Here is a 16,947-nt window from a genome sequence, read left to right as displayed (position 1 = left end):
TAACGACCATCGGTATTTTACTCGAAGCTATATTTTTATTCGTCACATAATATGTGTTTTGCTTGGAGCGTCTTGTATGATATGAGTCTTTGATTGTTTTATTTTGTGTTTTAAGTCTTGATTCCTTGCTGGACACACCTGTTTGAGAGAGACAAAATTATGTCATGACTTGTTAGAATTGCTCTCTATGCTTCACTTAAATTTCTACGAGCTATGGACTTGCTCTAGTGCTTCACTTATATCTCTTTGAGCATGGTGTGCTTTAGTATTTCTGAAGAAATGCTCTCTTGCTTCACTTAGATTTACTTGAGAGTTAGTAAAATTTTCAAGAAGTTCTCTCTTGCTTCACTTAAATTAATTTGAGAGAAAGAAATATTATGCTCATGATCTTCACTTATATTTGTTTGAGCTTATCAAAAGCAACATATGAAAATTATTTCCAAAGTAATAGATATCCAAGAAGGATATAATAAAAACTTTCATGAATATCATAGGACAAAATATTCTTAGTAATAGTTTTGAGATGTGATGATGTGATATGTGAGTTATGTTAATGAGTAATTATACTTTAGTAAGAATATTGGTGTTAAGGTTGGTGATTCCCTATGAAAGCACGAAAGTCAATAATTATGCAATGAAATTATATCCTACTTGTGGTGCATTATTCAGTGTTAATTATGCTTAATGCTCGCTTATGAAATTATTCGTTTCTTGGTTGGTCGCTTCTCAATCTTTTGTAGCCTTCATTTTGCACTAAGTATGATCTCTACTTGTGCATCCAAAAACCTTTAAACCAGTTTTGCCTCATGAGTCCACTATCTACCTATATGCGGTATTCTTTTGCTGTTCTAAGCAAATTTGTATGTGCCATCTCTAATTTTCAAAATAAACTTCTCTTTTGTGTGTTCATTTCGCTCGCGGAGCGGTGAGGGGTGGCTAATATTTTCCATGCTAGATGTGTTATTCTCACGATGAGTGTTTATTCACTTGTCATTGCACGAGAGTAAGGCAAAGGTATTAGGGATGCCCAGTCCCGAAATGAAAAATGAATTTATTTTATGTTGTCAAATAATAAATTCCTTGGAAATTGTTGGTATGGAAGGCAACCGTGGATACGGCTAGCCATGGAAGTGAAAGTATGGTTGAAAAAAGAATAAACTTTATTTTCTGTTTGGGAACCGCCTATGATATATCTAGCATGGAAAGTGTTGGGAACTCTAAGTCGTTTTCGTTGGTGGGAAGGGTACACCTCCCAAAATGTTTTTATCTCTCAATTTTTCGTTTCGAGCTCTGGCACCTCTACAAATCCCTACTTCCCTCCGCGAAGGGCCTTTCTTTTACTTTATGCAAGTTTTATTTTTTGAATTTGAGTCTCCATCTTCTCTTATAAAAGCACCAACTAGGAGGCAATATGATCGTACTTGAGTATTGGGTGTAGCTAATATGCGAGTGTGTTTCATGAATGGATCAATGATTGAGCATAATGGGCTAGGGATAACTTATTTTAGCGTTGATATTTTGAAAGACATGGTTGCTTGTTGATATGCTTGAATATTTAAGTTGTCATATCAAAAATAGACTATTGCTTTGAACAATATAAAAGTCCAAATGTCCATGCTATGAAGAAAAGAAATATGATATGACATGATAGGCAACATTCCACATCAAAAATTCTGTTTTGATCACTTACCTACTCGAGGACGAGTAGGAGTTAAGCTTGGGGATGCTGATACGTCTCCAACGTATCTACAATTTTTGATTGTTCCATGCTGTTATATTATCTATCTTGGATGTTTTGTAATCATTTTATAGTCATTTTATATCATTTTTTGGTACTAACCTATTGACATAGTGCCAAGTGTCAGTTGCTATTTTCTGCATGTTTTTTACATCGCAGGAAATCAATACCAAACGGAGTCCAAATGCAACGAAACTTTACGGAGATTTTTTAGACCAGAAGACAACTAATGGGCCAAGGATGCGCCTCGGGGGGTGCTCCGAGGTGAGCACAACCCACCAGGGCGCGCTAGGAAGCCCATGCGCACCTTGGTGGGTTGTGCCCACCTCGGGCGCCCCCGGACCGCCTCTTTGCTCTATAAATACCCAAATATTCCAGAAACCCTAAAAGCATCGACGAAAATCAATTCCAGCCGCCGCAGAGTCCAGAACCACCAGATCCAATCTAGACACCATCTTGGATGGGGTTCACCACCTCCATTGGTGCCTCTCCGATGATACGTGAGTAGTTCTTTGTAGACCTTCGGGTCCGTAGTTAGTAGCTAGATGGCTTCCTCTCTCTCTCTGAATTCTCAATACAATGGTCTCTTGGAGATCCATATGATGTAACTCTTTTTGCAGTGTGTTTTGTTGGGATCGGATGAACTTTGAGTTTATGATCAGATCTATCTTTTATATCCATGAAATTATTTGAGTTTCTTTGATCTATTTTATGCATGATTGCTTATAGCCTCGCATTTCTTCTCCGATATTTGGTTTTTTTGGCCAACTTGATCTATTTATCTTTCAATGGGAAGAGGTGCTTTGTAGTGGGTTTGATCTTACAGTGCTTGATCCCAGTGACAGAAGGGGAACCGACACGTATGTATCGTTGCTACTAAGGATAAAACGATGGGGTCTACTCTACAGAGATAGATCTTGTCTACATCATGTCATCGTTCTTATTGCATTACTCCGATTCTCCATGAACTTAATACACTAGATGCATGCTGGATAGCGGTCGATGTGTGGAGTAATAGTAGTAGATGCAGGCAGGAGTCGGTCTACTAATCTTGGACGTGATGCCTATATAATGATCATTGCCTGGATATCGTCATGAGTATTTGAAGTTCTATCAATTGCCCAACAGTAATTTGTTCACCCACCGTTTGCTATTTTTCTCGAGAGAAGCCACTAGTGAAACCTACGACCCCCGGGTCTCTTTCTCATATTATTTGCCTTTGCGATCTATTTCCCTTTGCTTTTATTTTCATATCTATTAAACAAAAAATACAAAAATACCTTGCTGCGTTTTATTTTCATTTATTTTATTTGGCATTCGATCTATCAATATTTACAACTTTCTCCCGTCCTCGTGCCAATTTCTGGCGCTGTTACCCGAAAAGGATTGACAACCCCTTTAACACGTCGGGTTGCGAGTGGTTGTTATTTGCGTGCAGGGGCTGTTTACATTTTGTTGCTTGGTTCTCCTACTGGTTCGATAACCTTGGTTTCTTCACTGAGGGAAATACCTACCGCTGCTATGCCGCATCATCCCTTCCTCTTTGGGGAAATACCGACGTAGCTTCAAGCCGCATCATGTACCCTCAAGAACGCTTTGCTTATCATAAGAGACCATTTTGGCCTGTCCTTTGCCTCAAAAGGATTGGGCTACACTGCTGCACTTTTGTTACTACTACCGTTACTTTCTCGTTACAACTTATGTTGCTACGAAACTACTCCGCTACTTACAATTTCAGCACTTGCAGACATTACCTTGCTGAAAACCACTTGTCATTTCCTTCTGCTCCTCGTTGGGTTCGACGCTCTTACTTATCGAAAAGAGCTACAATTGATCCCATATACTTGTGGGTCATCAAGGCTATTTTATGGCGCCGTTGCCGGGGAGTGAAGCGCCTTTGGTAAATGGAATTTGGTAAGGGAACATTTATATAGTGTGCTAAAATTTACTGTCACTTGATACTATGGAAAACAATCCTTTGAGAGGTTTGTTCGGGGTATCTTCACCTCGACTGGAACCACAATTAGCTACCCCTCAACCTACTACACCTACTAAAAATATTGAATATGAAATTCCTTCGGGTATGATAGAACAACTGCTAGCTAATCCTTATGCAGGAGATGGAACCGAACATCCTGATATGCACTTGATATATGTAGAAAAAATTTGTGGATTGTTCAAGCTTGCAGGTTTACCCAGAGATGAAGTTATGAAGAAGGTTTTCCCTTTATCTTTGAAGTGAAAAGCATTGGCATGGTATAGGCTATGCGATGATATTGGATCTTGGAATTGGAATCGATTGAAATTGGAGTTCCATCAAAAAAATTATCCTATGCATCTAGTTCATCATGATCGGAATTATATATATAATTTTTGGCCTCGTGAAGGAGAAAGTATCGCTCAAGCTTTGGGGAGGCTTAAGTCAATGTTATATTCATGCCCCAATCATGAGCTCTCAAGAGAAATTATTATCCAGAACTTTTATGCTCGGCTTTCTCGTGATCATCAATCCATGCTTGACACTTCTTGTACTGGTTCTTTTATGAAGAAGACTATTGAATTCCGGTGGGATCTTTTGGAAAGAATTAAACACAATTCTGAAGATTGGGAACTCGGCGAAGGTAAAGAGTCAGGTATTAAACTTAAGTATGATTGTGTTAAATCTTTTATGAATACCGATGCTTTTCAAAAATTTAGCACTAAATATGGGCTTGACTCTGAGATAGTAGCCTCCTTTTGTGAATCATTTGCTACTCATGTTGATCTCCCTAAAGAGAAGTGGTTTAAATATCACCCACCTATTAAATAAGAAATTAAAGAACCGGTACCAGTTAAAGAAGAAACTATACTTTACAATGTTGATCCAGTTGTTCCTACTGCTTATATTGAGAAACCACCTTTCCCTGTTAGGATAAAGGAACATGCTAAAGTTTCAACTGTGGTAAACAAAATCTACATTAAAACACCTAAACCTGATGAACAAATTAAAGTAGAACCTAGTATTGCTACGGTTAAAGATCTCCTAGAAGAAAATGTAGATGGGCATGTTATTTACTTCTGCGAAGAAGCTGCTAGAATTGCCAAACCTGATAAAAAGGATAAACAGAGACCCGTTGTTGGCATGCCCGTTGTCTCAGTTAAAATAGGAGACCACTGTTATCATGGTTTATGTGACATAGGTGCTAGTGTGAGTGCTATTCCTTATTCCTTATATCAAGAAACTATGAATGACATAGCACCTGCAGAAATAGAAGACATAGATGTTACTATTAAACTTGCTAATAGAGATACCATATAACCAATTGGGATTGTTAGAGATGTTGAAGTATTGTGTGGGAAAATAAAATACCCTACTGATTTTCTTGTTCTTGGTTCCCCACAAGATGACTTTTATCCCATTATCTTTGGTAGACCTTTCTTGAACACCGTTAATGCTAGAATAGACTGTGAGAAACAAGCGTTTGGTTTTAGTTTTGGTGATGAGTCTCATGAGTTTAATTTTTCCAAGTTTAGTAGAAAGCTTCATGAAAAAGAATGGCCTAGTGAGGATGAAATAATTGGTCTTGCTTCTATTGCTCTACCACCTACTGATCCACTAGAACAATATTTGCTAGACCATGAAAATGATTTACATATGCATGAAAGAAATGAAATAGATAAGATTTTCTTTGAACAATGTCCTCTGCTTAAACACAATTTGCCTATTGAAACTCTAGGAGGTCCTCCTCCACCTAAAGGTGATCCTGTGTTTGAATTAAAACAATTGCCAGACACTTTGAAATATGCTTATATTGATGAAAAGAAGATATATCCTGTTATTATTAGTGCTAACCTTTCAGAACATGAAGAAGAAAGATTATTGAAAGTTCTAAGGAAGCACCGAGCTGCTATTGGATATACTCTTGATGATTTAAAGGGCATTAGTACCACTCTATGTCAGCACAAAATTAATATGGAACCTGATGCTAAACCCGTTGTGATCACCAACGCCAGTTAAATCCGAAAATGAAGGAAGTGGTAAGAATAGAAATCTTAAAACATCTGGAAGCATGTATAATCTATCCTATAGCTGATAGTAGATGGGTAAGTCCTGTTCATTGTGTCCCTAAGAAGGGAGGTATTACTGTTGTTCCTAATGATAAGAATGAACTTATTCCACAAAGAATTGTTACAGGCTATAGAATGGTAATTGATTTCAGAAAATTAAATAAAGCAACTAGAAAAGATCATTACCTTCTGCCTTTTATTGATCAAATGCTAGAAAGATTATCTAAGCACACACACTTTTGCTTCCTTGATGGATATTCTAGTTTTTCACAAATACCTGTTTCTCAACCTAATCAAGAAAAGACCACTTTTACTTGTCCCTTTGGAGCTTATGCTTATAGACGTATGCCTTTTGGTTTATGCAATGCACATGCTACCTTTCAAAGATGTATGACTGCTATATTATCTAATTTTTGTGAAAGATGTTGAGGTTTTCATGGATGATTTTTCTGTTTATGGGAAGTCTTTTGTGATTGTTTAAGCAATCTTGATCGAGTTTTGCAGAGATGTGAACAAACAAATCTTGTCTTGAATTGGGAGAAGTGCCACTTTATGGTTAATAAAGGTATTGTCTTGGGCCATAAAATTTCTGAAAGAGGTATTGTAGTGGACAAAGCTAAGGTTGATGCAATTGAGAAAATGCCATGTCCTAAAGATATCAAAGGTATTCGTAGTTTCTTAGGTCATGCTGGTTTCTATAGGAGATTTATCAAAGACTTTTCTAAAATTTCTAGGCCTCTTACAAATCTTTTGCAAAAGGATGTTCCTTTTGTTTTTTATGATGATTGTTTAGAAGCCTTTGAAACACTCAAGAAAGCCTTAATTTCTGCACCTATTGTTCAACCACCTGATTGGAACTTGCCTTTTGAAATTATGTGTGATGCTAGTGATTATGTTGTTGGTGTTGTTCTAGGACAATGAGTTGATAAGAAACTGAATGTTATTCATTATGCTAGTAAAACTCTAGACAGTGCCCAACGAAACTATGCTACTACTGAAAAAGAATTCTTAGCAGTGGTGTTTGCTTGTGATAAATTTAGATCTTATATTGTTGATTCAAAAGTAATTGTTCACACCGATCATGCTGCTATAAATATCTTATGGAAAAGAAAGATGCTAAACCTAGACTTATTCAATGGGTTCTCTTGCTACAAGAATTTGAATTACATATCACTGATAGAAAAGGAGCTGAGAACCCCATAGCTCATAACTTGTCTAGGCTTGAAAATGTGCTTGATGACCCACTACCTATTGATGATAGTTTTCCTGATGAGCAGTTAACTGCAATAAATGTTGCTCATAACACTCCTTGGTATGCTGACTATGCTAATTGCATTGTTGCTAAATATTTACCACCTAGCTTTACATACCAACAAAAGAAAAAAATCTTTTATGATTTAAGACATTAATTTTGGGATGACCCACATCTTTATAAAGGAGTAGATGGTATTATTAGTCATTGTGTACCTGAGCATGAACAGGGACAAATCCTACGGAAATTTCACTCCGAAGCTTATGGAGGGCATCATGCTGGAGATAGAACTGCTCAAAAGGTATTGCAATCTGGATTTTATTGGCCTACTCTCTTCAAGGATGCCCGTAAGTTTGTCTTATCTTGTGATGAATGCCAAAGAATAGGTAATATCGGTAAGCGTCAAGAAATGCCTATGAATTATTCTCTTGCTGTCGAACCATTTCATGTTTGGGGATTTGATTACATGGGACCTTTTCCTTCCTCTAATGGGTATACACATATTTTGGTTGTTGTTGATTATGTTACTAAATGGGTAGAAGCTATTCCAACCAGTAGTGCTGATCACAACACCTCTATTAAAATGCTTAAGGAAGTTAGTTTCCCAAGGTTTGGAGTCCCTAGATATTTAATGACTGATGGTGGTTCACACTTTATTCATGATGCTTTCCGTAAAATGCTTGCCAAGTATGATATTAACCATAGAATTGCATCACCTTATCATCCTCAGTCTAGTGGTCAAGTTGAACTTAGCAATAGAGAAATAAAGTTAATTTTGCAAAAGACTGTCAATAGGTCCAGGAAGAATTGGTCTAAGAAATTAGATGATGCACTTTGGGCTTACAGAACAACATACAAAAATCCTATGGGTATGTCTCCTTATAAAATGGTTTATGGAAAAGCTTGTCATTTGCCTCTAGAGTTATAACATAAAGCATATTGGGCAATCAAAGAGCTCAACTATGATTTCAAACTTGCTGGTGAAAAGAGGTTATTTGATATTAACTCTTTAGATGAATGGAGAACCCAAGCTTATGAAAATGCCAAGTTGTTTAAAGAAAAAGTTAAAAGATGGCATGATAAAAGAATCCAAAAGCGGGAGTTTAAAGTAGGAGAATATGTTCTTTTGTACAACTCTCATTTCAGATTCTTTGCAGGAAAACTCCTCTCAAAATGGGAAGGACCCTATGTTATCGAGGAGGTTTATCGGTCTGGAGCCATCAAAATAAATAGTGCAGAAGGTACTAACCCGAAGGTTGACGGGCAACGAATAAAACATTATATCTCAGGTACGCCCATTAATGATGAAAGTAATATTATCCAAACTTTGACACCGGAAGAACGTATAAAAGAGTCCTTCCGGAACACTCCAGAATCGTGAAAATAAGGAGGTATGTGATACGGTAAGTAAACGGACTCCAAAAAATCCGCAAAAATATTTTTTGTCAGTTTTGAAAAATTTAGAAAAATAGGAAAATAAGAAACTTCCAGGAAGCATACCCACGTGGGCACAAGACACCAGGGCGCGCCTGGAGCCAGGCGCGCCCAGGTGGGTTGTGCCCACCTGGGGTACCTTCTGGACTCCATTTTTCTACAGCTTGTTTGTTTCCCAAGATAAAAAATCTTTATATACCCCCCGAACCTATTGATCACCGTATTGCGGAGAAATCTTTTGTTTTCTTTTCCTTGCTGTTCTTCTGACAGATCTGAAAATATGTCATCCCAAGACTCCGAGGGTGAGAGCTATGCTGTTGATTTCATCACAAACCCCAAGTCCTATGGGGATGTGGAGCACTATGACTGGACCACGGAGGAAGAGGAAGACTATTGTCCTAGGGAGAAGCATGAGACGAGCTCAGATGAGGACGAACCTCCGCTACCTCAACCTGGGGACATGCATGTGGAATTCAAGAAGTCCAGCCTCCCCAATAAATCAAAGAGGCCTAAGGTTCAGTTTATACCTTCTCGCCTTTTGCAGGAATGCAAGCATGACTTATGTAAGAGGGTACTGGAGCTCGAGCAGGAGGTCGGTGAATTGAAGGAGGAAAATTTCATCCTCAAGCATAAGCTAAGGAAGAAGGGCAAACCCTCTACCTCATCACCACCACCTTCTTCTTCATCACTAAAAGAGAATTAAGTATCGGGTATGGGCACTCCCCTTGGCTCCCGCCAGGCTTGGGGGAGGTGCCCTGGTATCGTATCATCCCCACTATCTTTTGCTTTTACTTATTTTAGTTTGATCGTTTGCTTTAGATGAACAAAAGTTTAGTTCGATCCTTTCTTTTCGAGAGTTTTCTTAGTGATCTATCCTTGTAATCATGTGCGAGATTTATAATAAAGTTAGTTTGAGCTTTTGCTTTCTTTACTTTCATGTTGCAATCAAAAGAAAGAAAATAAATAAAAAGAAAGGAAATAAATGAAAAAGATCATATGCTAACCTTATGGTAGGTGATGACACCACATAAGGAAGAGTATAAGTAGAAAATTTTGTTAGAGATTGACAAACATAGCATTAGTCAATGATGCAACTCATGAAAGAATTAATAAGGTAAGAGAAGATTCACATATAAATATACTATCCCAGAAATCTTTTGTGATTGTGAGCCCTTATCAAAATATTATATGCCAAAATTGTTGATGTTGAACAAGGAAGACAACCTAATGGTTTATGTTTGTTTATATTCACATAGAACTCATATTGTCATGGACCCTTTAACATGTGGTGCTAGCCCCCTAGCTTTACTAGCCAAAAATTCCGCACTAAGTAGAGATACTACTTGTGCATCCAAAAACTCTTAAACCCAAATCTTATTTTCAAGAGTCCACCATACCTACCTAGGGATTGAGCAAGATCCCTCAAGTACGTTGTCATCGGTGCAAAAAGGCAATAAAAATTGCTTCTAAAAGTGTGATATCATTTAGTGTAAGAGAAAATTGAGCGTTGTACGAACTTGGATGGCAAAGAATAAAATCGATAGACTGCATAATAAAGGTTGCTATCACAAGGGGCAATACAACGTGACGTTCTTTTGCACTAAGGGGTTGAGCATAAAAACAAATAAGCGCATGACAACCTCTGCTTCCCTCTGCGAAGGGCCTATTTTTTATTTTTATGTATTTACTTTTATGCAAAGAGTCAAAAGTTTTCTCTCTATTCCTTTTTATTTTTCTCCTTTGGCAAGCATCATGTGGTGAGGAAAGATCTAGGCACATATGTCCAGTTTAATATAGATAGCATGAGTTATTATTGTTGACATCACCCTTGAGGTGAATACGTTGGGAGGCGAAACTACAAGCCCCTATCTTTCTATGTGTCCGGTTGAAATGTTTTGCTCATGTGTACCGGTGAGTGTTAGCAATCATGGAAGACTATATGATGGTTGAGTATGTGGACTTGCCTAAAGGCTCCGATACGTGACCCTTCCTGAAAAGATGATGAATTGTAGTTGCAAAGTTGACTGAGAACATAGTTTGTTAGTTTCTAATAGAGTTTTTGCTTTATACTTCAATAGTGTGATGAATTGTCACTTGTTCATGAGAAGTCTATGATAAAAGTTCTATGATAAGAGTCTTATGTTTAAGTTTGTTGCTATTGTAATAATCAACATGATGCTTCTTTGTATGTATTTTGTTTTTATCGACACCTCTCTCTCTAAGCATGTGGACATGTTTTTCGATTTCGGTTTTCGCTTGAGGACAAGCGAGGTCTATGCTTGGGGGAGTTGATACGTCCATTTTGCATCATGTTTTCCTACTGTTATTTATGATGTTTTTATCCATAACAATGCCTTTTGGAGTAATTCTAATGCCTTTTCTCTCATAATATGCAAGGCATACACAAAGAGGGAGAATTCTGACAGCTGGAAATCTGGACCTGGAAAAGCTACGTCAGGCCACCTATTCTGCACAACGCCAAACAAGCTGAAACTTCACGGAGAAATTTTAATGGAATATATGAAGAATATTGGAGCAAATAAGTAGCAGAGGGGGCCCACCAGGTGGGCACAACCCACCTGGGCGCGCCAGGGAGCCCAAGCGTGCCCTGGTGGGTTGTGCTCACCCAGGCCCACCTTCGGTGCCCATCTTCTCGTATATAAGTCATTTTGACCTAGAAAAAATAAGGAGAGGACTTTCGGGACGGAGCGCCGCCGTCTCGAGGCGGAACTTGGGCAGGAGCACTTTTGCCCTCCGGCGGAGCGATTCCGCCGGGGGAAGTTCCCTCCCGGAGGGGAAATCATCATCCTCATCATCACCAACAACTCTCCCATCTTGAGGAGGGCAATCTCCATCAACATCTTCAACAGCACCATCTCATCTCAAACCCTAGTTCATCTCTTGTGTTCAATTTTGTTACCGGAACTATAGATTGGTGCTTGTGAAAGTGCAACTATCCCTGGGTGGTTTTGGTAATTCCTAACAACATATAGCTCATTGAGCTAATGCTATTTCAAGATAAATATTTCAGGAAAGCTCAATGATTGGCATGGCATGGATTAGAAAGTGGACCCCTCAAAATGCTAAGGACAAAAGATTGGCTCAAGCTCAAAGCACAAGACTCTACATTTTACTTTTAGTGATCCAAGATCACATTGAGTCCATAGGAAAAGCCAATACTATTAAAAGGGGGTGAGGTGTTGCTTAATGAGTTACTTGCTCAAAATGCTTAGTGATATGCTCCAAAAACCCTCAACTACTTTCTCATATCCACATATGTCCCAAACCAAAAGTCAAACTCGGCCCCACCGAAATCTTCTATCCGGCGCCACCGAGTTCACTTGACATAGCCACTGCCACAAACCCTAGTCACTTCAGTCTCACCGATAGGGATCTCGGTCTCACCGAGATGGAATTGCAACCTCTCTGTTTCCCTTCGTAATGTTTCGGTCCAACCGAGATGAGCGATCGGTCCCACCGAGATTGCAATGCAAACTCTCTGTTTCCCCTTCGTAACATTTCGGTCTAACCGAGATGAGCGAATCGGTCCCACCGAGTTTGCCTGACCAACTCTCTGTTTGTCTATTACCAAAATCGGTCTCACCGAGTTTGTGTAATCGGTCTCACCGAGACTACGTTATGCCCTAACCCTAACGACATCGGTCCCACCGAAAATCCTAACGTTCACATTTTGAACTAAATCGGTCTGACCGAGTTTTATAATTCGGTCCCACCGAGTTTGGTGATTTGTGTGTAATGGTTAGATTTTGTATGGAGGCTATATATACCCCTCCACCCACTCTTCATTCGTGGAGAGAGCCATCAGAACATGCCTACACTTCCAACATACATCTTCTGAGAGAGAACCACCTACACTTGTGTTGAGGTCAAGATATTCCATTCCAACCACATAAATCTTGATCTCTAGCCTTCCCCAAGTTGCTTTCCACTCAAATCATCTTTCTACCAAATCCAATCCTATGAGACAGAGTTGAGTGTTGGGGAGACTATCATTTGAAGCACAAGAGCAAGGAGTTCATCATCAACACACCATCTATTACCTTTTGGAGAGTGGTGTCTCCTAGATTGGCTAGGTGTCACTTGGGAGACTCCGTCAAGATTGTGGAGTTGAACCAAGGAGTTTGTACGGGCAAGGAGATCGCCTACTTCGTGAAGATCTATCCTAGTGAGGCAAGTCCTTCGTGGGCGATGGCCATGGTGGGATAGACAAGGTTGCTTCTTCGTGGACCCTTCGTGGGTGGAGCCCTCCGTGGACTCGCGCAACCGTTACCCTTCGTGGGTTGAAGTCTCCATCAACGTGGATGTACGATAGCACCACCTATCGGAACCACGGATAAAAAATCTCCGTGTCTACATTGCGTTTGCTCCTTCCTAACTCCTCCCTTTACCTTCATATGCAATTGTTTTACATTCCGCTGCTATACTCTTAGAATTGCATGTGTAGGTTGATTACTTGTTTTGTGCTAAGTTGCTAAAATCCGCCAAGACTTAAAATTGGGAAAAGGCTAGATTTTTATTTGGTCAAGTAGTCTAATCACCCTCCCCTTTAGACATTATTTCGATCCTACAAGTGGTATCAGAGCTTTGTTCTCCATTTGCTTTGATTTCCATAAGCTTTTGGTGATCATAGCCTTGGTTTCACAACCTAGGAGAGTATGGCGTCTAGCGAGGGAAATTACCACCGTAGAGGTCCTTACTTTGATGGTACTAATTTTGCTAGTTGGAGCATAAGATGAAAATGCATATTCTTGGACATAACCCCGCCGTTTGGGATATTGTGTGTAATTGCTTGCAAGGTGAATTCTTTGATGGGAGAGAACCGAACCGTGAAGCTACCGCGAAAGAGTTGAAGATGGTGCAATACAATGCTCAAGCTTGTGATATTCTCTTCAACGGATTGTGCCCCGAAGAATTCAACAAAATCAGCCGTCTTGAGAATGCAAAGGAAATTTGGGATACTTTGATTGATATGCACGAAGGTACCGACTCCGTCAAGGAATCCAAATTGGATGTGCTTCAAAGCCAACTTGACAAGTTCAAAATGAAGGATGGTGAAGGTGTCGCTGAAATGTACTCTAGGCTTGCTATCATCACAAATGAGATTGCCGGCTTAGGAAGTGAAGAGATGACTGATAGATTCATCATCAAGAAGATCCTAAGAGCCTTGGATGGAAAATATGATACCGTGTGAACATTGATCCAAATGATGCCCAATTACAAAGATCTCAAGCCAATGGAAGTCATTGGAAGAATTTTTGCTCATGAGATGTCACTTAAGGATAAGGAAGAGCTCCACAACAAGTCAAGTGGTGCTTACAAAGTCTCATGTGAAGCTCCCACATCATCAAATGAGAAACAAACCTTCAATGAAGAATTGAGCCTAATTGTGAAGAACTTCAAGAAATTCTACAAGAGTAGAAGCAAGGAAACAAGCTCCAAGTCAAGGTCCTACAATGACAAGAGATCTTCAAGTCATGAACGAAATTGCTACAATTGTGGAAGACCCGGACACTACTCCAATGAGTGTACGACTCCCTACAAAAGAAGAGAAGATTCTCCCAAAAGAAGAAGTAGAAGAATCACCGCCAAGAGATAGAAGGAGTAGAGATGACCATTATGAACGAAGACCCTCTTGGAGAAGAAAGTATTCGGAGAGGAAGGACAAATCATCAAAGAGCTACACAAAAAGAAGACATCAAGCTCATGTTGGTGAATGGGTATCCGGCTCCGACTCCGACCATCACTCTGAAAGAAGTTATCACTCCGACTCCGAATATACTCAAGATGAAGGTGTTGACGGTCTAGCACTTGTGTCAACCAACTCCTACGACATATTTGACTCACCAAATGAAGGAATTGGAAGACGCTTCATGGCTAAAGGTCCAAAGGTAACACACCCCGAGTATGTTGATTTTAATAGTGATGAAGATGATTTGCTAGGAGATGATGATTTACTTGTTGACAACTCTAGTTATGAAAACTATGATGAACTTGCTATTAATCATGATAATCAAGATAAAATGAATGACGATGATAAGAAGGAGATTGAGCATCTAACTAAAGAACTAAACACTCTTAAGTTAGCTCATGAAACTACCTTGGAAGATTATCGAGAACTTTTAAAGACTCAAGAGAAGCTACGCTTTGAAAAGCTCAACCTTGAGCAAGAGCATGAGTTCTTAAAAGCAATCAATGATGATCTTCGCAAGAAAAGTTCTTCTTACATTGCCAAGCGTTTACTCTTGTCTACTTACATGCCACAAGTTAAATCTAGCAACAAGAACAATAAAGATTCTTCCTCTAGTAGTAACAACAATCATGCTAAATCCAATGTTGTTGCTTCTAGTAGTTCTCTTGATTCCACTAATGTTTCTCTTAGCCAAGTTACACTTGAGCAAGAAAATAGCTTATTGAAGGGAATTATAGAGAAAGGTGTTTACAAGAGTCTTGCTAGAGGTAAGCAGTTTGAGGACATTGTATGCAAGCAAGGAAGACACCGGAAGAATCAAGGTGTTGGTTTTGAACGAAAGTTCAGTGCCAATGGAGTTGAGTGGGAAGAAGATCAATACCCTAAGATGAAGTTTGTTCCTCAACAAGAGAAGTATGATCCTACTTCTTTCCAAGGAACACAAGCTCAAGGTGATCTTCCACCACAAGACCACAAGCTAAAAGGCAAGGACAAGCTTTAAGAGGAGATTGATGCATTTGAAGAAGCTCCTAAGGCCTTGGTCAAGTGGGTTCCCAAGACTACATCAAGTTCCACTTCATCAAGTAAGACTACAACTCCAAGGATTCCCATCAAGATGGTGTGGATCCCTGAGACGAAGAACTAGAGAGTTCTTGAGAGTGACTCCGCCAACATACTTCACTCTTATCATCTTGGCAAGGACAAGTGCAAACAACTTTCATATCTTGCGCTAGTTCAAGGAGTCACAAACCCTCTTGTTGGTAAGACAAGGGACAAGGTAACCTAATGCATTCATGGACATCATTTCATGTGAATATCACTCTATGTCTATGGATATCCTTGTTTGTTCCTTGTGGGACTAACCCGTGTAGGTATTGAAAGTGCAACTCACTCCAAAGGATTGCTCTGAATGATCTACATCAACATTGAGCATCTACATCTTCAACACCTACATGAAGTCATCATCGACAAAACCCAAGGTTAGTTCATCCCTCTTAGGGGGGATATCACATCTAGGGGGAGCTTTACTCTAATCAATTGAGCTAAAGCAACTCTAATGATGTGAGCACAACAATGCTTTATGTAAAAGTGGCAACCCCACTTGTGCTTAAACAATGAGTATGAATTATGATCAAATGTTCTCATTTGACTCCTAAGTCAATATACTCATATATAGATGACCTAGTCATCGCCAAATTGCTTGATAGATGCTAGAGTGATTGTGCATGCTTTGTCACATATTTCATTTGTCATTTTATTGTGTGATCATGTTGGATGCATATTTTACTCATTCAAGGACATCCATTTGTTGCTTTGATTGTTTGGCTTTTTCTCTTTTGCCAAATGGATGGACAAGAATGCCTAAGAACTCCCTCTAGCTATCTATGCTCTTCTCGTCTCAAACTCTATTCATGCTACATCACAAAGTTTGATCAAGTCAGATTCGAACCACTCTGTGTGAGGAGCACTTGGAGTCCCCGATTCGTCATAGACTTAAACTTCCAAAACCTCTTTGTGCATTTCGGTATGACCGAGTCATCCATTTCGGTCACACCGAGATCACTAAGTTGATCTAGGTTTTCAATCTCGGTGCAACCGATTTGAACTTTTCGGTCACACCGAGTTGCAGTAACCGCTTGCGATTCTGCATCTCGGTGCCACCGAGTTGTTCCACTCGGTCACACCGACAGGGTCGGTATATATAAACCCACGGGTGAGATTTTGGAAATTTCTTCGAAACCTCTCAGCCCGCGCATATCCTGCTCTGCCGCCTCGGGTCTCCGGATCGTCTTCTCGCCGCCAGCGACCTCCCGCCGCTGGTTTCCATCGCCGACAACGGAATTCTGCCCCTCCGTGTCCGCCGTAGCGAACTCCGCCAAACTAGGGTACGAGTTCGAACCTTTGTGCTATTCTTTTACCTCTAATTCGTAGCACATTGCTCTGCCATGATCATCACCACATATGCAAACACTCTATCCACTGAAAACATCCCTTAGGTTAGGTTTGATTTGAAAATTTAGGGTTAGGTCTCCGCAGAACTCATCTCGGACCGACCGAGTTGTTGAAATCGGTCTCACCGATTTGGTTTAGGCCATTGCACTTGCACTTTCGGTCTGACCGAAAACTGCAAATCGGTGTGACCAAGTTCGATTCTTTGTGAAACCCTAGTAGTCTCGGTGCCACCGAACTGTGACTCGTTCTGACCGAGTTCACTAGTTTAGGTTCCAAAAGCTGCTTCGGTATCACCGAGTTTACAAATCGGTAGAT

The sequence above is a fragment of the Aegilops tauschii genome, chromosome 7 (assembly GCF_002575655.3).
Source record: "Aegilops tauschii subsp. strangulata cultivar AL8/78 chromosome 7, Aet v6.0, whole genome shotgun sequence".
Lineage (NCBI taxonomy): Eukaryota > Viridiplantae > Streptophyta > Magnoliopsida > Poales > Poaceae > Aegilops > Aegilops tauschii.
This window is presented reverse-complemented; position numbering follows the sequence as displayed.